General features: G+C 34.3%; 1 long non-coding RNA gene across 2 annotated transcripts; it reads right to left on the reverse strand.

Annotated features, from left to right (window-relative positions):
* Positions 1-295: 295 nt before the first annotated feature.
* Positions 296-3,571, reverse strand: LOC117118930. Of its 2 annotated transcripts, none has more exons than XR_004447116.1 (3): positions 3,508-3,571; positions 1,034-1,157; positions 296-707 (listed from the first exon to the last, which is right to left on the reverse strand). It is a non-coding gene; the product is annotated as an uncharacterized LOC117118930 (long non-coding RNA). The 2 variants fall into 2 exon arrangements; XR_004447115.1 differs by lacking the exon at positions 3,508-3,571 and adding an exon at positions 1,643-1,675.
* Between the last annotated feature and the right edge of the window lie 3,768 nt (positions 3,572-7,339).

Here is a 7,339-nt window from a genome sequence, read left to right on the forward strand (position 1 = left end):
TTAAATTGCACAAAGTGCCATGAGCAACACTCTTGTGGTGGATATACTGACTCTATATTAAAATTGCCATTTATTATTTTCTTAAAAATTGGAAGTGTGAGGTGGGACATCCCAAAATTTGGATGGTTTGATTTCGAATGACCCTTCCACTGTTCACTGCAGGGCTTTGTTATTATGTCACTGCACCCTCCCTAGGAAAATATCCTGCAAGTTCATTATACTTCCACTTTGATGTATGTGTCTCCCTCAAATTAAAGACCTCCCCAATTAGAAGACCACTTTTTTGTGGTCTCAAATTAACAAATGTCTTTCATCTTTATTTTTCTAATTAGAGACTGAAGATCATGGAAACTGTGGTCCCAAAAGTGGTCTTTATTTAGAGGGAGACCTGTAGTTCAAATCCACTCACAAAAACTATCATTTTCTATCATTTTGCTTGTAGCACTGGGAGGCCACCAATGCAACAGCGCTTTGTAACTGTGCAATTATAATTAGCATATTACTAAATAAAATAAAAGCAATCATTTGAGCGTACCTTAGTTTGACAAGCTTTGCCTCTTTAACTGCTTCTTCCATGAGTATGGTCGACAATGAGAATTCCAGTGACACTACTAAGAGCAGTAGCAGGACATAAACGTTTACAATCACTCAGCCTGCACTCAAGAAGCTTCTCAAGAAAGTTGCATGGCAGATTATCCTGATTTGACCTTCAGAAACAGAGAAAGATTGATCACTCTATATTATAGTAGTACTGGGAGGTAATCACCAGCTTGAAAGAAACTTGAAAAGAAAGATTTAGGAATTTGTTAAATCGGGGTTCATAATTAAGGGTTTCTACTGTATTTGGTTGAAGGAAACTTCCTGACATTTTCTACCATGATTGAACCTAGAACCTCTCGGTTATGTAAAGCAAGCACTTTAACCACAAAAGTACAGCTTAAATCCATTCATTATATTGTTAATATTATTCACAAATTAATCTAGGAACATACCATTCCATAAAACTGACCCACAATTTAATGTAATTACCCACCATTCACTGTAGTATTCCACCAGGAAGAGGTCTCGCTGTAGGTTGAATGCCAAGTATTTGATCCTGTGTATATCAGTGTCCACATTCAAGTATTCAACCCGTGCAAACCAAACCTATTAAATGTCTGATGGAATAAAAAGATAAAACATATCAACTGGTTTGGGAACAATAGTAACAAAACATCAATCAATTTATTTGGAAAATGCTATTGTTTTTAGGAGCGGCCATCGAATTGATGGTGCACCATTCTATAATTCAATGTACATATGACAAGTTTGGCTATGAACCAAATGGAATATTATTCTGATAAGGTTGCCCATAATGTTAAAAGAGCCAAAAAAGAGATCCCAACAGGGGTGTCCCAAAGATGAGGGTTCTACAGAATATGAGGACTTTAAATAGGTAAGAATTAAATCATAGATTCATTGGTATTGATGTTGTAATGCTCTTTCTTATCCGAGCCTCGATCGCAGTGGGCAAGGCAACGGTGGTATTCCGTTGACTTTCAATAAGTTGCTAAACAGATGAAATAAAAGAACAAGTATGGTATCACAAACGTCAAATTCTTTATGAGAGCCAACAGACTATTTTATTAATGATTATACTCACAGATGAAGTAACCAGTACACTACAATTCAGTATTTATCGAGAAGTAGGTCCATTAATTTCTAGAACGTCCTCATTCCTATAGATAGAGATATCAAGTGCAGTACTGTACTCTTACCCTAACTAGTTGCCCATACATGTATAGCACACATATCTCCCACCTCTTTTCGTGGAAGGACCACAAGCAGAGGGAGAGAAGGCCGCCTTGGGAGCAGCATTAGCACTGGCAGCCAAGGGAGAAGGCCAGGATTTATTTCCAGACTAACACTTATATAGAGACACCATCAGCCAGTCAGACTGACGGACCAGGAATTACTAAGTACCAGCAATCACTATTAGTATTTCTGGGCTGTCCCATCATTTTAGCATGTACTGTATTGCCAAAAAAGCTGTTACAACAGAGGGGGTAATAATAATAAAAATAATAATAATAATAATATGCTGTTTTTTATATAGTGCTCTATACACCCAAGCCTCAGAGCGATTCTCCACATTATTACCCCAGTCATTAGAACGATGCCTATGGGAAAAATTCCATAGTTTGCTGCATGAAATATATATCAGCGCATTTTGCACTCAAACATCCTTAGGCAAGACTTTGTTTATACCTTGTTTAGTGAACCCATCAACGATGATGATTACCAATAAAAATTTTATTTTATTTTTGGCCAATTAGCTCACCCGCTGCCACTAAAAATGGAAATTTCATCAAAAATAAAAGTTTTGTTTTAATATTACTACGCCCTCCGCTGCATTGATCTCCAAAGATAAGAGATGTATATTTCTTCCTAATTATATAAATTTGAAACATTTAACCATCCCATTTTACATTCACCAATAAAATTTTATTATTATTTTTCCTCCGTCTGGATATCATTGGCAAAACTATTTGCTAAATAAGTAAAAAAAATTTTACTTTTATTTTTATTCCGCCCTCCTCCGATGATCTTAAAAAAAAATAAGTGCTAAACAAGGAATAAAAAAGTCTCGCCTATAGGTACCTACTTTTACTCCTGGGAGGAGAGAAGCAATGCAGAAATAAAGTGCCTTGCTCAAGGAATTTGTAATTTCATTACTGTTTAACAATATTTTTACACCTCTCTAGCCATCCTTTTTAAATTGTGGACATTATGGAAGCAATAACAGGGATGATTCCCCATAATGTTGGAAAATATAGTTTACTTCATTTTGAGGCTGAAAAAAAATTACTCACTAATAATTAAGATTTTGATTAAAAGATGCATTCTTTTTCAAAATGGGAATGGATTTCAAACCCCAGACATAGTCGCTTTATATGAAGTTTTTGAGAAAGCACATTGTTTTAAATGACAAATTTTTAAGTCATCATCTCACTGATTCAGAATCAATATTTTGATCTCTTAGCAGTGGCGGATCCAGGAATTCCAACTGGTTGCGCAGACAGACTTTTTACAAATGGAGGGACTACACCAACTCAGCCCCCTCCTTGATCGAGGCTGAGGTAAGAAAATTATTATTATGGCACCTCTAAATGGCTGGAGACTTACATTTTAATTAAAATTTTTCTTTTTTTTTTCCATTTTTTGTTATAATTTGAAAAGTTTAATAGGGGGTCTGGCCACCCTTGAATTCACCACTGTTTATAATAAATTACAACTACAGCAGAACCCCTCCTTTGGGACACCCCTATTAAGGGGACATTTTTTTCGGCCACGAAACTAGGGAAGTAAATCTTTTACCCTACGGCCAACCCTTATTCAGGGAACACCACTATTAAGAGGACACTTCTGTAGGTCCTGCAGGTGTCCCTTTAATAGGGGTTCTACTGTACACAAAAAAAATTAGGTTTTCAAAAATAAACAGTAAAGAAATAAAATACATGCACTCACCCTTTCCCCATATGTCCTTCTACCTGAATCTTTTTCATTGTTACAAATTGCTTGTTTTTTTTTTTGGTTTTTTTTGCCGCTGAAATGAAAGAAATATTATTAAAATATGTTTCACCACAATGTGACAATGTAAACATGTTGACTTTAAAATTTAGCTGATTTTGCTGTTTCCTGCAAAAACAAAAACAAAACCCATGTGTACAACCTGCAAACCATCTTTGGCTAGAAAACATCCCAACACCAATTTCATTTCATTTCCTTAGGCACGCCACGATGCCAATAAGTGAACCTAATCACTGTCCTACGTGGCATATCCATTTAACAATGGGGGACTTAATGGACCAGTACACCAGGGTAACCCCCTACTCTTAACGAATGATGTACTGGGTTTTCTAAAGTGTACACAAGCCAAATGCGTACACTGGGCTTACGGTTTAAAGTCCTTATCCGAGAAGACTTGTTCCACCATCGGAACCACTGGCGAGGGGGCCGTTCGAACCAGCGTCAATATTACAGCTGAAGGTTACGGTGCCCCTGACTTAACCACTCGGCCAATCAATTCGCCAATCATTTGTAATATGAAAACTGAGCATAAAGTTGTATGAAATTTAGTGCATGAACATTTTTGGAAGCAAACCCAAACATCAAAGTTTGGGTGCGGCCAAAAGTGTTAAATAAAAAAATTCACTTTGCCCCATGACCCATTTTTATGCCAGCACCTTACCCTAGGATCACTTGAAAAATCCGTCTGCGTACATATGAATATTAGATGAGGTTGTAAGATTAAGATGAAGTCATAGCTGACGTTAATTTTAAGAATAGTTATTGAAATGTAGATTATATATAGAAGAATATATATACATATTCATATATATATATACATATATATACATACACATTATATATATATGAATATATATATATGAATATATATATACATATACATATATATCTGTCTCTTATACACATCTAGATGTGTATAAGAGACAGAGCCTAGAGCCTATCATCATTAAAAACAAGTCCTACTTATACTACCTGATTGTTAAGTCTACCTAGTAACATAGAAAAATAAATAAAAATTGTGTATTTTCAACTGTTACAACATTATTATTTAATCAGTACGACCGTGTAGGCCTACCCGCCCAGTACAGGGACAGGGCAAAGCAGCAGCAGAGCCTATCGCTGATTGTCCCGATACGACCGTTGGCCACCAGCATGCTAGAGAGCAGTAGTAAAACTTTATGTATTCACGAAGCACAAATCAACAAATACAATGCTGTTTTTCATTATGGCCGTGAGATACCTTATACAATTATCACACATAAAGGTACATCATAAAAAGCAAAAAAATGCAAAAATTAAATAAAATAGATAAAAAATAAAAATATTAAACTGTACAGAATGTAAAAGTCAACAATTTAGTAAAATAAAAGTAACTGTAATCTATACCTAACATAGGCAAAATAAACTATGGAAAAGAAGAAAATCCATTCGACAAAAGTAAACTGTAAATTACAAAACGGAATGTAAAATATAAATAAAAGGCGGCAAGAAAACATCAAAATATTAAACTTTGGTTTCATTATTATTAGTACAAATGTGGTTTTTGAAAATAGTTAAATTGGTAGAAGACTGGGCTTAATTTATTCCATTCAATATCACCACGATATGAGATCTTCTTTTTTTTTGTAATTAGTCTTTGGGAACATATACATTTGTTTTACTTTTACAAAAGTCATAGCTGTAATCATTGAAAGAGAACAAGTATGTTAAGTAAGATGGTGCCATATTATTTAAAATTTTATAAACAAGAATATTACAATCATTAATATATTACTTGAAATTGGAAGCCAATTTAATTTACAAAGTACATTTGTACTAGGTGAGTCCCAGGCTGCTCCACAAACAACACGAGCTGTTCTGTTTTGGATTGTTTGTAGTTGTTTGGCAACAGTTGAGCCACAGTTTCCCCACACAATGTTACAATAAGGTGAGGGATTATTATAGCATTAGAAACCATTTTAATATAGATTGTGAAAGGTATGGTTTGGATCTTTTTAACATATATAAGCCTTTCAAAGCTTTTTTCCAAATATTTTCAACATTGGCATTCCAAGACAAATTTTCATCTATAATGACTCAAAGATGCTTCATGATTTTACATTTGAAAATTTTCTTCCATCAATTTGAACAGTTATAGGCCTATCATCATCTTTTTTACTTGCTAGCCGTTGTCTTGAGCCAATTAACATAAAAATAATTATTCAATATTTAAGCTAAGTTTTTTGCATGAGAGCCACTTGTATACAGATTCTAAATCACTATTAATACATTCGTTGGTGTCATTGATTGAGCATATATGCTAACTTTACACTGTGATACAATATTTGGGAGGTCATAGCATAAGAAATGCAAGAGGACCAATAATAGAACCTTGTGGTATTCCACATTGAACCTTTTTAGTGTTTGATAGAGCCCCATCAATACACATCATTTGAACACGATTACTGAAATAGCTTTTGAACCAATCAAGAGTATATTTACTTACACCATAAAGTTTTAGTTTCTTAATAATATAGAATGGTCTACTGTGTCGATTGCTATAATGAGACCTTAAAAATACCGTAATATACACAGAATTCCCTGGATTTCACACAAACGATCCCCGCCACCCGACACCCTGCGATGTGCTTCTGCTTTGCCGACACTGCGTCTGTATACAGTATATAACACAATAATACACTACAATCAACCATACTAGTAATTCATAATATTATATATTATATTTACTATGGATGCAATATTTTATTCTGCAGTATGACCATTAAGGCCCCGAAACCTTGACTCAGAAATATCGGGATGGTGTCCGGCGGGGGATATTTTCACCTGTATACTGTATATAATAATAATCGGGACAATAATACACTACAAGCAACCATACAAATTTGTCTTGGTTCTTTTTATGTTACTGATTGTCTTGAGTGAGTACAGTATGATACAATTTCAAAAGTGCTATATAAGCCATACAGTACTTCTTATTTCTTAAAAAGAACAAAAAATAAAGAATAAACCATACTGGTTTCTTTGGAGTTTGTATTATGCTACTGTAGGCTAAATTACCAGTACTGTAGCACTAAAAGTAGTAGTTGTTTTTTTTTTTTGTTTATTATCTTTGCCTAACTCAAATTACTTACTTTAATATATACATTTTTTTAATGATGGCCTCTGAAATCAATTAAATAACACCTGTAAATGTCTAGAATGCTGGAGCTTCAGGGGCTTCACCCCCTGGCCCCCAGCCAATGGTGCTTGCTTCACTCGCAAGTGCCCTGTCAGTATCAAAAAGAACCCCACCCCCCTTGTCAAAATCCTGGCTACGGGCTTGTATGAGACTGAAATGGATCAGACATTTCATATATTTTGTCTAATTTTAAAATCATGTACAACAAAAACAAAAACAAAACACCCCTGACAGAGACAGGATTAAACAAAAGCAAACTTAATTGCTGTACAAATTTTCTCTTCTGCCAAGGGGGACACTTACCTGTATTAACAAACAATAATAAATATATATAAATATATCCAAAAGTTAAAATTTACAATAAAAGGCAGATAAGAATATAAAATACAGAATTACATAATTATAAAAAGTTAAAATAGCAACTATAACAACCACCCAATCTCACTGAAGTGTGAGATTTTATATATATTTTACAGTGAGAGTAGAGATTAAGTAACTTGAAATTGTACTTACCTGAATTCAAATTAAGAATGATAGTGTGTGAAATGATATTTATTAACTAACAGGTTATAGTTGCATGGTACTGTATTG

This window comes from Anneissia japonica, unplaced genomic scaffold (assembly GCF_011630105.1).
Source record: "Anneissia japonica isolate Jap-2015-1 unplaced genomic scaffold, ASM1163010v1 scaffold8259_len17187_cov145, whole genome shotgun sequence".
Classification (NCBI taxonomy): domain Eukaryota; kingdom Metazoa; phylum Echinodermata; class Crinoidea; order Comatulida; family Comatulidae; genus Anneissia; species Anneissia japonica.